Source organism: Solanum dulcamara, chromosome 10 (assembly GCF_947179165.1).
Source record: "Solanum dulcamara chromosome 10, daSolDulc1.2, whole genome shotgun sequence".
Lineage (NCBI taxonomy): Eukaryota > Viridiplantae > Streptophyta > Magnoliopsida > Solanales > Solanaceae > Solanum > Solanum dulcamara.
In genome coordinates this window covers 61,271,535-61,288,087 of record NC_077246.1, presented here as the reverse complement: position 1 = coordinate 61,288,087, position 16,553 = coordinate 61,271,535, and positions in this window count along the sequence as shown.

The following is a 16,553-nucleotide window of genomic DNA, read 5'->3' as shown; positions in this document are numbered from 1 at the left end:
GAAAGGATAAAAGAAATTTTCCTAACAATCTTCATATCCCCTCGAAAATAAGCAACAAACATTTGCACACCGATCCTTGAGACTCTATTAGAATGGGATTGTTCACACATGATGTCTATGAACTTGAGACTCTGAGATGTGATGACACTTACCTTATCCTACCAAGACAAGTCAGCCTAAAAGTCGATTATATAGATAATTGTAGAAATAAAGCAGAAATGAAATATCAATATAATGAAACATGCGGATAACTTAATCAATCTCTTAATACCTCTAAAGTATGTTTATCACATGTACAAGACACTAGTGTATTACAAAAAACGTAAAGAAAATACATATCTCAATGACATTGTTTCTAGAGTAAGACAAAATCATAAGTAAGAGAAAGAGGGTCCCCCGAGGTGACAAGCAACTTCCTCACAATCTCCATAGAAAAGAAAGAGGGTCTGCCGAGGTGACAAGCTGCTTTCTTATAGTCTTTATAGAAAAGCCTCAATGAAGAAGAGAAGAGAGGATATCACACTGATCCGAACTCGTAACATACACAAGTGTAGAATCGAGGAGCGAGTACCCAAAAAAATGATGTCCAACAAGAAATCTCCTAAACACAAAGTAAAGAAATATATAATACGAGTACTCCTATCACTCCCACCAAACCTCCTCAGCTACAACCTACACAAAAATCAGTCTAACATAACAATTCACACTTTTGGCACATAGTACGATTACTAACACTTCACCATATACTAATCATCAATGCCACAAATTAAATCATGTAGTATAAACTTCACAAAAATACTCAAAAGTTTCACAGATGCTAATAATGTGAAAATGTAATAAAATAAAATGCCAAGTAAAGTGATTCATGTCTATCCTAATAATACACATTTGCTGAATATCAGGCTAGAACCCAAAAGAGATGCACAAGGTTTGTGTACCCACCGAAAGAAACCTCAGCATTAATACCACTCGCCAAAAGGAACCTCGGTATCAACATATCCCGCTGGAAGAAACCTCGGTATCATCATAATAGATATTGCCACAATGTTTTAAAATTGATTCAAATAAGCATATTCACATAATAATGAGGAGATGTCAACTTTCACAACAATTCATGATTCACAATAACTCAATCATAATATTTTATCAATAAGGTATCGATATTATCACTCCATTCATTCACAACATTGCACAAATAAAATTACCATCATATTGCCTTTTTCATTACCCCTTTTTATCGTTAAGATCAAACATTGTGAACGATGGGACCTATAACCAATTTCCCTTACTTTCCAACACACATAGCAAGGAAATACAAGATTATAAATACTTAACAAAGGTCTAGTAATTTACTTGCCTTAATTCAAGCACACAATCACTTCATAACCCATATCAATATTTTTGAAAACGGGGTCAAATTGACCCAAAATTCAAATTCAAGAAATGAAGGGTAAATTTGGAAATTAATACATAAATACATCGCCCAAAGCATTTGAAAACCCATGGTAAAACTATTTCAAAAATGAAGTTGAAATGAGTCTGTAATCATCACTTTATCAAAAACCATAAATTCTTTCAAAAGTTTTTCAAGTTGGGATCAAAACCCATATTTAATCATCAAAATCATGAACTAATTAATGGGAAAAAGAGTCAAGGAGCTAAAAATCGTTACCCAATCAATGAATCTTGAAAAATCTCTTAAAAATTGCCAATACCGAGCTCTCAAAGTTGAAAAATTGAGAAATGGAGTTGAAACCCTGACTTTTGGGAAGTAATCACTGTTTAGGTAAAAATATCATTGTGATCGTCGGCCCCTTCCATGTGATCGTGAAGAGGAATGGGTCAACTCACTTAAATTGACCATTGCGATCGTGAGTTGCCCCTACGTGATCATGATAATCAGAATACTATCGCGACTAAGGGTCATGCGATCGCGAAGTACAGGAAATTTAACCCATGAGATTGTGGCCAACATCCACACGATCATGAAGAAGGTTTCAAAAGACAACAGAACTCAACAAACTATCCACACAAGAATTCACCAAAAGAATCTTTGAGATTTATTCAGAATCTCGAGCATACAAACCATTTATACTATCCAATAAAATTTGACGTTACAGACTAAATAGAACAGCTAGAACAGAGATTCAAGGTCTACTTGATTCGAAACCTGTTTAGTCGCAATAAAACTAACTTAACGCTCAAAATATCAAACTGACATCGGAGCCTCTGAAAATTTAACTAAGACCTCACCTAGCCCTAAAATGATCCTCTGAATGTAATGAATTTTTTGAAAATCCATCCCAAGTGTCCAAACTCCTAGTGTTGATCAAAGTCAACTCTTGGTCAAATTTCATTTAAACTTCCTACTCAAGGGCTCAATCCTTCATTAATGCTCCAAAATTGAAGCCGATGACACTTCTAGACCTAATTTCATATTTTAGAGTTGATGGAACTAATGGAATTCCATTATGATGGCCATAGCCCCGGTTGTTATCAAAAATTACTTTTTAACAACTTAAGGCTTTGTGACTCTAAAACTTCCAAATTTCCCAACTTTTCAATAAAACTCCTAAACTAACTTTTTAAAATGATCAAACATGAATCAGGGTAACTATTAGGATGGGTAAAATGGTAGTTTTGTTTTAAAATTTTTAAAAATATCCTTCAGAGTCATTACAATTTAGTCATCATCCGAGGTTGCAAGTCTCGAAATGGAATTTTGTTAATTCCATCAGCTTCAGAATGTGGAATTTGGACTAGAAGATTTATCGTTTTCAGTTCCAAAGTTTTTATGGTGATTTAGACCATTGAGTTGTGTTTTAGTGGAAGTGAATGCCAAAGTTAGACTTTGGTTAACATTCAGAGTTTGGACACTCGACTTTGAATTTCATCAATTCCATTGAATTTAGGATGCAATTTTAGGCCTAGGTAGAGTTTTGATTTATTTTTAGAGGTTCCAAGGGCTTTTTTGTTTTTTTCTAGTGGAAGTTATTTAGAAGTGGCTTTAACAGGTGCCAGGTCAAGGAGATCTTGGATTCGTGTTTTCATGATTTCAATGAATCTAGAACGTCAAATTTAGTATGGTAGAATATATGGTCAGTGTAAGTGGGATTCCTAATTAAAATTGAGTCTTGATGTTTTATTGATGTCTGAGAGCAGGTTTTCTTCTCCGCATTTGTGGAGCCTTGGTAGTGATCACCGAGAGTAATTTTATTTGATCTCTGTATTCTCGGATCCTTGGCCACATTTGTGGAGAACAATGTTGTTTGGCCTCTACGTTCGCAGAGACCAAAAGACCTGACAGTTTAATGAAATTCTAAAAAATATGATTTCTTCCCCATTTCACCATTTTTTAACCTTTATAGCTTGGTCTAGGCAATTTCAAAGAGGAATTTTTAAGATAAAGTGTTGGATAAGTGTTTTTAACTTCAATCCTTCATAACCCATTTATTATTTCATGATTTTAGCATCAAAATTAGTGATTTCAATTTCAAAACTTTAGGGTTTTTTCCTGAACTTGAACTTTTAGAAAAGCTGGAGTTTAAGCTTGATTTCAACTTATTTTTCAATTCAATTTCACATGTGAGATCCAAAATATTTGGGTATTAGGATTTTCTATAAAAATTCCAAATTTTCCCTTAGCCCTCGGATTTGACATTTTTAGGCCGATTTGGACCCGATTTCCAAAACCATCTTTATGGATATCGATGTTCATGATTTCTTTTGTGGATTCTATATGTGATTAGATTGTGTGGATTCGGAGATTCAATGTAAGGGTAAGGCTCAAGTGAGATTGATTTCATTCTCTTTTAAAGCAAGTGGTCCTCTTGACCTTTTGTAAAGTATGTTGAAACTTGAATACCTTGAGTGTTTGGGAGTAATGGAATGCGGTGAAGGTTAATACACATTCTTTGGTATCAATTATTGACCGAATGCTAATAATGGTTAAGTGGGATAAAAGGTATTACTTGAAATATTGATGTGTGTTTGCCATAGATGACCTTTGGTGATTCGTTTGACTCCATTATTGTTGGTATGCCAGTGTTTCATTGCGATTGCTTATTGATGTGAAATTTATCATACTTTCCTCATGCTTAAGATTATGCCTATTTGCTTTGGTTCAGAGGCACCATTATGAACCTCGTATCCTTATTATACTGAAGGGAAATAATTCCTGCAAGTGTGATATACAGAAGAAAAATGATTTCGACGGATGCATGGACCTTGTGAGTATCATGTGTGAAAGTAGGCATAAGAAAGGTCAAAACACTTTAAACCATAAGAATATCACATAAAGTAAAGGATAGGAGTAGTATTGTAAAGCATCATAAGAACCATACATATGTGGGAGATAACCTTAACCAACTATAAGACCATGCGAGCTATTACATGTAATCCGATGATCCCCACCAATCGAGAAGGGGGGAGACTACTTTCCAAGGTAGACTCCGTCCAACATTATCATCATGAAATGCTATGTGTGGATCCACTAGTTAGGCCATATTGTCAAATCTATAGTGGCAACATAGTTTAAGGGACTAGACGTTGCTGCTAAGGCTTATGTCGTGACCCAAATTTGAGCCATAATGACACCTACTATAACCCAGAGTAGGCAAAGCAAGCCCAACTGATACAAAGTTCAATCCTCAATTTAAATACATAATTAATGACATAAAAAGGCAGAAGAAAAAAGAACATAATAAAAGAAAAGTCGAGCCAGGTTATAGCTATGTAAATACGATACAAAATATACAAAAGGCCCGATAAAGACCAAAAATAATGAACTGACACTAGACCATACCCCGGACCTGGTGTCACATATACAGGACCTTCTAAGCACAAAATTTGACAATATGTATAAATACAACGTAGAACTGACTATCAAAAATACAAAATACAAGTCTGAGCAAAAGAGGAAATGTAGCAAGTCTCCAAATGCGGGAGCTCACCACAATTCAGATCTGGCACCACTACGATGATCAGGCGCACACTGGGGGTGGATAAAATTGAGAGTTGCATCAAAAAATGCAAAAGTACAGTATGAGTACCAAAACACAGGGGTACTTAATAGACATCATAGGCCGAACGAGCTCAGAAAGAATAAATATATAATAAGCAGCACGGTGATAACACTAGTAATAAGAGAGAAGCATAAAACTGCAGTTATGGGAAAATGGGTATGGGAAGAATCATATGGTAAACAAGTAAATTCTAACCAAACAGGTAATTATATTAATAATCTCAACCCACAAAATACCGGAGGAAAGCATATAAAATAGTAGATATAGATCTATACCTCCTCAAAAGTGCGATGGGGCACCCAGAATTTACACCTCGAGCTTCTCAATAATAAATAATAATAAAAACTCGAATATGTATCAACGGGGCACTCAGAATTCACACCTCGAGCTTCTCAATAATAATAGTAATAATAGTAACCCGAGTATGTATCAACAAACCGCTCAAAATTCACACTTCGAGCTTCTCACTAATAATAGTAATAATAGTAACCCGGGTATGTATCAACGGGCCACCTGAAATTCACACCTTGAGCTTCACAATATGAAATGTCATAGTTAAATAGATATCACCGGTATTTCTTCAATAAGAACCTTACCCTTATCCATCATTCAAAAGTCTTAATCTCATCATTTTATTCTTTCTTTGAAAGGAGTTTTTATCTCCGGCGGGGTAAATAAGACAAATAGCATGTCAAAGAATCATATAAAACTTACCCGAGACTCTGGTGTATCGAAAGCACGGCCTTGGGCCCAACATTTAAAATATCAAAATTAGGTAAGACATAGGCATATACCGAAATTTCATCAAACGGCAACTAAAACCAAGCAAGTCAAACAAACAACATCCTATGTTCAATCCACCTAAGAGCAAACTCTAAGAATTCTAATCAATGTAAACAAGTCAAGATATTACCTAGACTAAGGATACAACGACTAACACCCCAAACTAGTCACTAATGATGATCATCGACTCTAAATTTCTCAATGGGGTATCAACCCCTAGATCACAAACCTAATCATGCGCTACTACTCAAAATATACCAATTCTAACCAAGCCAAGTCTAACAAGAGTAAGCCATAACCTACCTCTAAGCTACAATCACACCCAAACTACTAAACTTGAGTCTTTTCTTTGTGAGTCGCCTCCAAACGATGCCACTTTAGCAAATTGGTGATGAACATATTAAAATAAGGACAACAATGCCATATTGCAATACTTAAAAGAGAAACAAAAATCGAATCAAAATTCGACATTGGAACCCGCGCATAAAATAAAAAAACAACTCCATCACAAGGTCTCAAATAACTCAAAAAACTTTTGCCTAATAATGGGCACAATCCAAGCAACGTAAGAGCTCAAAACAACCCCACCAATTTCAAGCCCTAGATTGGCCAAAAATGCAAAGAAATGATGAATTTAAGCAAAACTTGGAAGGTTCTTAGGATGGAAAAGGGTTTCAAAAAGGCCCCGCAAGAATTACCAACCCACCGGAGCAAGAATGATCGAAAATGTCCAAGATAATCTCTGAAAATCACAAAATTACTAAGTCCCACTACTGGAAATGGGCCTTTTAATTCATTGAAACAAGTGAATTTGTTCCTCGCGATCGCGAGCTGGGCCTTGCGATCGCGAGGTCTGATCTAGTTAACCCATCACGATCGAGATGGAAAATCATGCGATCGCGATGTTCAGGGTCTCAGATCTTTGCGATCGCGGACCCTTGGGTCAGGAAAGTAAAGAGCAAAAGTTCCTGCACCAGCAGTTCAGCTGGTGCTGAAATTTGGAGAATTAAGATTTTCTTCGATATGGGTATGAAATTCATTCGAAACCCTATGAACACAAATGGACTATGCTACCCAACTAGAAATGGTATTTCGGACTCAATGGAATAACGTATTTTCCAACGGAGGTCATTTTGTGAAATATTGACCAAAATTAACACTTTTTAAAAAAAGTATATCAAAATGCACAAACGGCCTAAAACTCATTTTGAGCATCTACAGAACTGAATCAAAGGTCTTTATAGGCCAAAATCAGTGTTATGGAGCTAATCGTGCTGATGGAATTTTAATCTGAGCGCATTTTCTCAAAATATTGACCGAAGTCAAACTTGGCTAAAACTTTAAAGTTAAAATGACAAATCGCACAAACTCATAACGAAGACTCCAAAACCCAAACCAACCTTTCTTCTAGACCAAAATGGACCTTATGGAACTGATGGAGCCGTTAGAATTCTCATACGATGAATTTCCGATTGTTGATTAAAGTCAACTCTTTCAAACCTTAAGCCTAAAAAATGGCCAAACCACATCAAAACTCAACAGAATACCTTGGGAAGCACGTGAGACTCAACAGAATACCAAGGATTCATCAAAATAAACTGAATCCAAATGAAGCACGTGAGACTCATCTGGTATGTACCGCCATAGCATAGAAACATGGAACACAGGGTGAATACTTGAAAGTGCTGGAGTAAGTCCAACTAATAAGCTACCTCCCCTACCTACCTCACGATATCAAAAGGGCCAATAAATTTGGGCCTGAGCTTACCCCTTCTCCCAAATCTCATCATGCCCTTCCTGGGCGAAACTCGTAAGAATACTCGATTTTTAATCGTAAACTCCAAAGGCCGCACCCTCTGATCATCTTAACTCTTATGCCTACTCTGGGCAATACGTAGCCTCTCTTGAATCATATGAACTCTGTCTATTAATTCACGCAGCAAATTGGTGCCCAAGGCCTAACCTTAAAAGCATTAATCCAAACTACTAAGGAAAGACAACTCCTACCATACAATGCTTCACGGGTCATAACGCACTCTTCGCACAACAAATCCACTTTGAAGTTGGGTTCTTTGCACCTAGTTTTGGTGTAGCAGCTATATTTCGATTCATCCTCTTTTTTCAAGGGTTTCATAATTGGACCTTGAACCCCTTTCATATGATGGGAGTTGCCGGTGTATTGGGCTTCAAAAAGTGCCATCTCGATGCTCGAATGGTAACAATTGTTATATGTAAACTCTGCCAAAGCCAAGGATTGATCCCACTAACCCCCAAAATCAATAACACAGGTCCGTAGTGTGTCCTCCAAGACCTGAATATTTCTCTCTGACTGGCCATCGATCTGGGGGTGGAAAGCTGTGTTGAGCTCAATCAGGTTCCCAACTCTTTATGTATAGACCCCCCAGAAATGCAAAGTGAAGTAAGTATCATGGTCTGAAATGATAGATACTGGCAACCCGTGCAATCGGATGTAAATCTGAGCCAACATCTGTGAAGTGTATATAGTTTGGACTATTAAGAAGTGAGAAGGCTTGGTCAATCGATCTACGATGAACCATTTTGAATTAAAACCTCAGGAGGTATGTGGTAAACCCACTATAAAGTCCATATCTATTCGCTCCCACTTCCACTCTGGAATGGGTAGTCACTGAGTCAAATCTCTTGGCCTCTAAAAGCTGCAATGTCCCGCTTTATCCCATACCACCAGTTATGTTTCCATAGATTACGATACATCTTCGCCGCATTGGGATGAATGGAGTATCTAGAACAATGGGCCTCCTCAAGGATGAACTTGACTAGATCTCCAACTCTAGGAACACAGATACCACCCTCAATCCTCAAAATGCCCTCCGGATCTAAGGTCTCTTTCCTAGTCTCCCCACTGAGTACCTTATCACAAATCACCCTCAGTTGTGGGTCCTCAAACTGCTGTGCCCGAATCTACTCCATCAAGGAAGACCTAGCCTCTACATAAGCAGGTACCTTGCCCGGCTCAGAAATATCAAGACAAACCATCTGGTTAGCTAAGGACTGAATGTCCAAAGCTAAAGGCCGCTCCTTAACTGATAAGAATTCCAAACTCCCCATACTCACCGCCTTCCAGCTCAAAGCATATGCTACTACATTTGCTTTGCCCGGGTGATCAAGAATAGTGACATCATAGTCCTTCAGCACTCCAACCACCTACGCTGTCTCAAATTAAGGTTTTTCTGGCTGAATATATATTGCATACTAGGGTAGTTAGTGTAGATCTTACAATGAGCTCCATACAAGTAATACCTCTAATTTTTTAATGCAAAGACTACCGCTACTAACTCTAAATCATGTGTGGAGTAGTTCCGCTCATGCACTTTCAGCTACTTGGAAGCACATGCAATAACTCTACCCTAATACATCAGAACACACCATAGGATAACACCTGAAGTATCACAATACATTAGAAATCCCTGGTCCTCGATAGGAAGAGAAAGAATTGGAGCTGAAGTCAGCAAGGCTTGGAGCTTCAGGAAGCTCGCCTCACACTCGTCAGACCACTAGAAAGGGACATTCTTTTGAGTCAATCTGGTCAAAAGCGCTGCAATAGAAGAGAACCCCTCCACAAATCGTCTGTAATACCCTACCAACCCGACTAAACTGTGAACCTCGATAGGAGAAATAGGCCTAGCCCAATCACGAATTGTCGCTATCTTTGTTGGATCTACCATAATCCCATCATTGGATATCATGTGCCCTAGGAATGCCACAGAATCAAGCCAAAATTCACATTTAGTGAATTTGGTATACAACTGCTGATCCTGCAAGGTCTAAAGTACTGTCCTCAGGTGCTGCTCATGTTGTTCTCTAGTTTCAGAGTAGACTAGAATGTCATTAATGAACACAATGACAAAGGAGTCCAAGTAGGGCCTGAACACATGATTTGTCAAATCCATGAATGTTGTGGGGGCACTAGTTAGCCCGAAAGACATGACTAATAACTTATAATCCCCGTATCGAGTCCTGAAAGTAGTCTTAGGGATATCTGACTCCCTAATACTTAATTGGTGATACCCTGACCTCAAGTCTATCTTAGAGAACACTACTGCATCCTGGAGCTGTTCAAATAAGTCATCAATCCACGACATTGGGTACTTATTCTTGATGGTCACCTTATTCGGCTGCTTGTAATCAATACACATACGCAAGGTACCATCCTTCTTTTTCATGAGAATAGGAGCACCCTAGGGAGATGCACAATGCGTAATAAACCCCTTACTCAAGAGTTTCTAGACCTATACCTTAAGCTCCTCAACTCAACTAGAGCCATACGATATGGTGGAATGGAGAGTGGCTATATACCCAGCTTAGTATCAATGTCGACATTAATATCATACTCGGGTGGAAGATCTGTGGGAAGTACATCAAGGAACTCTTGGACCATCGAAACAGGATCAACAAAAGGAGCATCAGCACTAGTGTCACGAACATAAGCAAGATAGGTAGGCACCACTTACCCACTAATTGCTGAGCCTTGAGGAAGGATATCACACCACATGGTACATGATTAACTGCACTTAGCCATACAACCGGAGGAATACCAGGCATACACAAGGTAACGGTTTTGGAGAAGCAATCCAAAACTGCATAATGAGTAGACAACCAATCCATGCATAGAATCAAGTCAAAGTCTACCATATCTAGCATAATCAGGTCCATTCTAGTATCATACCCCATGATATTCACCACATAGGATTGATAAACTTGCTTTATTACTAAAGAATCACCTACGGGGGTAGCTACACATATAGGCACAAGAAATGGCTCACATAAAACATTCCATCAAGTAGCATAACGAGCAGACAGATACAAGTAAATGGACTCTGGATCAAATAAAGTATAGATAGGCTGGCGAGAGACACAGATCATACCTGTTATAATGGCATTCGATGTCTCCGCCTCGGGCCTACCCGAAAAAGCATACATGTGACTGCGTCTACCTCTACCACCTATTCTTCCTGCCTGGAGGCCACCCCTAGTACCCTGAGACTCACCTCTACTACCCTGCACACTCTCTCTAAGTGGATGAACTGGCACCCTAGGGCCTGAACCTGCTGATTCTGCTGCATCTCGCTTCTGTGATGGCTAATAATAGGACACTCCCTAGCGAAGTGACCTATCATATCACACTCATAGCATGATCCTCTAAATGAACTTTTCTATGATGTCCCAGTTGAACCTGAATGGCCACCACGACCTGAATACACAGAAGTCTGACCCTGAGAAGACTGGCCTAAAGTCTAGCCACTCTAACCACCAATACCTACTGATCCACCATCGATAAGTTGTAAGGCTGCCTGTACCGATCTTCTAGGTGGATACTGTTGCTGATGGCCTCTACCAAATAAACTCATACCATGTGACTAGCGCCCACTGAAACTGTCCTGGCGATGAGGCCTCTTGTCATTGCCTCTATAGGCCTCACGACGTATAGACTTAATAGTATGGGCATGGTCTACTATTTGCAAGAATAAATAGCCCAAAGACATCATCTGATTTATAGCCAAACTCAAAGGAGCAGATAACCCTCTGACAAATTAGCGTACCCGCTCCTCCTATGTTGGGATAATCATGGTGGCCTCTAAAGCTCATGGAATCAAGACTCATACTCTATGACCATCATCGATCCCTCCACCAACATTGTGAACTCATCTCTTAGTCTCTCCCTCGAGATACGGGGTGCATACTTCTCTAGGAAGGCCTCGAAGAATTGGGTCCATGTCATCGATGGCAATCTCGTAGGTCTGCAGCTAAGATATGACCTCTACCACTGCTTCACTGGTCCATCCATGTAGAAATTAGTGCAATTGATCATTTGGGACTCCACCAACTTAAGGTTATTCAACCTCTCCTGGCAACTAATCAGAAACTCTTAGGCATCCTCGCCCGTGACACCTAAGAACCTAGGAAGGGCCAATTTGATAAATCTGCCCAACATCTAGTACTCCTCTGCGGTCATAACCGACCTAGCTGCCATGTGCTGAACAACTATAGGAATAGGCTGAATCACCGAACAAGCTATACTAGTAGGCTTTAGAACTAGGGTCTGATCATACTGTGCCCTGGATTGGCCTGAAGTCTGTGCCTCCTCTCAGATCTGAGGTCCAGTTGATGTTCTAGGTAGGTCCCTGCTCGAAACATACCCTACATGAAGCTGAGGATCGGGGCCAGACTATCCTGTAACAGTGGTGTGGCCACGAATTTGGGTGGGAGCTGGACTGAATCTTCCTCCACTAGCTTATGCTCAAACTGCTCAACCTCAATGTCTGACTCCGACACAGGTGCTGTGGCCTGAGCTCTACCCCGACCTCTGTGTTGACCTCTATCCCTACCTCGAGCTAGGGCTCTATCTATAGGCGTAGGGGATCCTCGTCCACCCCGAGTAGATCTCATCCTCGCCATCTGAGAAAGAATGAAACAATTAGCGCACACCATTAAAAACAAGAATAGTGACTTAATTCCTAACAATATCCTATAACCTCCCAAAGATTGAATACGGACACCATCATACCGGTTCGCGAAACTCTACTAGATACTTGATCCTGTAATGGTGAGACAGGTGAACCTAGGCTCTGATACCACTTTTTCATGACCCAAATTCGAGCCATGATGACACCTACTATAACCTCCGAGTAGGAAAGACAAACCCAACTGATGCGAAGTTCAAACCTCAATTTAAATACATAATTAATGACATAAGAAGGCGAAGTTCATACATAATCCATCATTCAAAAGTCTTAATCTCATTATTTTATTCTCTCTTCGAAAAAGGGTTTTTAACTCCGGCAAGGTAACTAAGATAAATAGCATATCAAAGAATCATATAACACTTACCTGAGACTCCGGTGTACCGAAAGCGCGCCCTCGGGCCCAACATTTCAATATAAAAATTATGCAAGACATAGGCATAAACCGAAATTTCATCAAACGCCAACCAAAACAAAGCAAGTCAAACAAACGTCATCCTAAGTTTAATCCACGTAGGAGCAAACTCTAAGGATTCTAATTGGTGTAAACAAGTCAATATATCACCTAGACTAAGTATCCAATGACTAACACACCAAACTAGTCACTAACGATGATCATCGACTCTAAATTTCTCAATGGGGTATCAATCCCTAGATCACCAACCTAATCATGCGATACTACTAAAAATATAACAATTCTAACCAAGCCAAGTCTAACAAGAGTAAGCCATAACCTACCTCCAAGTCGGAACCAAATCTGAACCACTAAACTTAAGTCTTTCCTTTTTGGACCACCTCCAAACGATGCCACTCTATTAAATTTTTAATGAAAACGTTAAAATAAGGCCAACAATACCCATATTGCTATAATTAAAAATGAAACTGAAATTGGGTCAAAATTTGACAAGGGGACCCACGCACGAAATTAAAAAATCAACTCCGTCACAAGAGCCCAAATAACTCAAAGAACTTGTGCCCCAATAATGGGAATATTCTGAGCACTGAAAGAGCTCAAAATAACCCCACCAATTTCAAGCCCTAGATTAGCAAAAAATGCAAAGAAACTACAAATTTAAGTGAAACTTACAAGGTTTTTAGGACAAAAAAGGGTTTTGAAATATCCCCACAAGAATTCCCAACCCACCGGAGCAAGAATGATAAAAAATGGCCTAGAGAAGCTCTCAAAATTACTAAGTCCTAAAATTGGACTTAGCTGCTGGAAACGACCCTTTTAATTTATTGAAACCAATGAACCCATCGCGATGGTCAATCATGCGATCGCGATGCTCAGGGTCTCAGACCTTAGTGATCGTAAACCCTTGTGTCGCGAACGCGAAGAGCAAAAGTTCCTGCACCAGTAATTCAACTGGTGCTGAACTTTGGAGAATTGAGATTTTCTTTAATGGGGGTCTGAAATTCATTCGAAACCCCGTGAATGTAAGTGGATTGTGCTACCCAACCAGAAACAACATTCTGGACTCAATGGAATCAACAGATTTTCCAATGGAGGTCATTTTGTTGGAATATTGACCAAAGTCAATACTTTCCAAAGAAAGTATATCAAAATGCACAAACGGTCTAAAACGCATTCCGAGCACCTCCAAAACTGAACCAAAGGTCATTCTAGACCAAACTCGGCATTTTAGAGCTAACCACGCTGATAAATTTTTTATCCAAGAACCTTTACTCAAAATAGTGACTGACAAAGACTCCAAAATCGAAATAAACCTTTTTTCTAGACCAAGATGGACCTTCCGGAGCTGATAGAACCGTCGGATTCTCATACAACGCTCGAATCTCCGAATGTTGACTAAAGTCAACTCTTTCAAACCTTAAGCCTCAAAAATGGCTAAACCACCTAAAAACTCAAACGAACATCTTGGGAAGCATGCCATCCATCCCAACATTACATATGAGCTATAAAAAAGCTACGGAAAGGGGTAAAATGGTAAAATTACACAAAAAATAAAAATGACCTTGGAGGTCATTACAGCTTAGGTCGAGCCCCTACCTCAACGTCCTCTTGGTGCTAATTGAACATCCCACGAAATACATATCATATGATAATTATAAATCATACTTGTCATACATCATAAGTTTTTCATAATCATACTTCATAACATTTGGTCATAGGAATAGCCCATTGTCATGTGATTCATGTAATATGGGTGTCGACCTTCTATTATTATGAATCCTTTTCATAAAACATCATTAGAGTCGTAAGTCACCCTTATTCTATAAAATTTTCTTGCATACTTGAAAGTCATGATCATAGCTTATACTTAAAATTAGGGTAGAAACATGAATACTTGATCAATTTACTTGGAAATCATGAAGTTGGATTGAAAACATGAGTGATCATATATTTTATATCAACTCATACATAATTCATGAAGATAACATCAATTGGAAGTATAATTGAAAATACCCATAATCCATATCATAAACCCTAAAGATCAATGTAAGAAAATTAATAGAAAAACTCTTCAATTTCATGAGAAAATCCTCATTTTATATAAAAATAGATTCAAAATCATAATTAGAATCATAATTCATGCAATTGAAATAGAGATCATAAAATCCATAAAAATACACACTTTAATTGATTGAAAAAGTAGGAAATTTATTGGGCTCCATGGGTGAAAGTACCCTAAGATTAAATACCCACATACATTGAGTGAGAAGACCAAAAAATTTGAAAGAACTTGGGAGTTTTGATGGAGAGCTTGAGCGAATTTCTTGGAAGTCTTCAATGGAGTCCTTGAGAGCTTTTGTAGAGAGAATTTTTTGAATAAATGAATTATAGAAGAATGAATGAATTTTAGAGGTTTAGGATAGTTTATAGAGCCAAATTAGGTTCTAAAAATATCTAGGTTCATTAACTAACAATTAGGGAAATGTCTAAATTGTCCCCACTTAAAAACTGAATTCGGACAGAAAAACCACACGAAGTCCGTAATGCGGATGTTCTCCAATATAGGCCAATTTCAAGCACATGAGATTTTGGTCAGATTTTGACTCGGAGAAAAATTGCACTGTGTGGGAGCAACTGGGAGACGTGGAATTCCCGCACAACTTACTGTTTTGTGCAATTGCTTGAAAAATTTATCTTTCAATATACCGGTCCTAAAAATTCACCGAGACCATTTTTGGAATGCTTACCTTTATATATCATATTTCAACTTTCAAACACACAGGATATAATAGATACGCATTACTCAAGTAATTCACAGGGAATAAACATAAAGAACACACACAATTATTGTATAAGTCTATCCCTATATGTACCCCAATAGTCATAACCCCCAAGTCTCTCAATTTCGTCGTGATCCAACTATTGTCTACATTTAATCTCACAAGAGTCATTGGCCTTCTAAATAGTTTCACCAAGATTAACATTCAAAGATTGGACCTTTATCACTAGTCACATGATAATCATGATCCACATTGTACATTTCCACTCTAAACAATAATTGACAATCATTTAACCATCCAGAATCCATGCCCGAACGTCTAGATATGGAATCCCCCATCAATCTATATTATATTAAGTTATGGGAGTAAATTTAATATACTCAATTAGAAAACCTAGCCTACCTGGGTGCCAAGCAGTTGAAGAAGGATTATAGCACGATCTTTGACTTTTGGAAGGAGAAACAATGGAGAGAGGCATGAAATCTGTGGGTTGTAGCCTTTCTTGCACTAGAGTTCCCTTCCTCCCTTTTCTCCAAGCCTAGAGCTAATTTTTGGGGGTTTCTAGGATAAACCTCATCTATTTTGACACTTAAGGAAAGAAGGAGATAATAAAAATTCGCCCCTTTTTAATTCTTGCCCATCAAATCTCGCCATGGCGGGTCCAATCCCACCATGGCTCCTCAGCCTGGACAATGTTTTGTAAAATGGACATAACATTTTACTCGGAACTCCAAATGGGCAAACTCGGTGGCGTTGGAAAGAAGACGCATAGAAATTTAATTTGATAGCTGATGAGACACCTAATTAATTATAATATAAGAGCTATATTTTTTGAAGTTGACCTTAGTTTAAACTCAAGTTAGAAACTAAATCAAAAAGCCACTTTCAACTTGACTTTTTGAATAGGGGCATTGTACCACCTTATTTCATAATTAATTCACTCGCATACCAAGAAATTGATCCTCATAATTTGATGAATGAGATTCATATACCTTTATCGCAAATATTTTTAATAATGATAGAATTATTATAATAGGTACCAATTTACCCT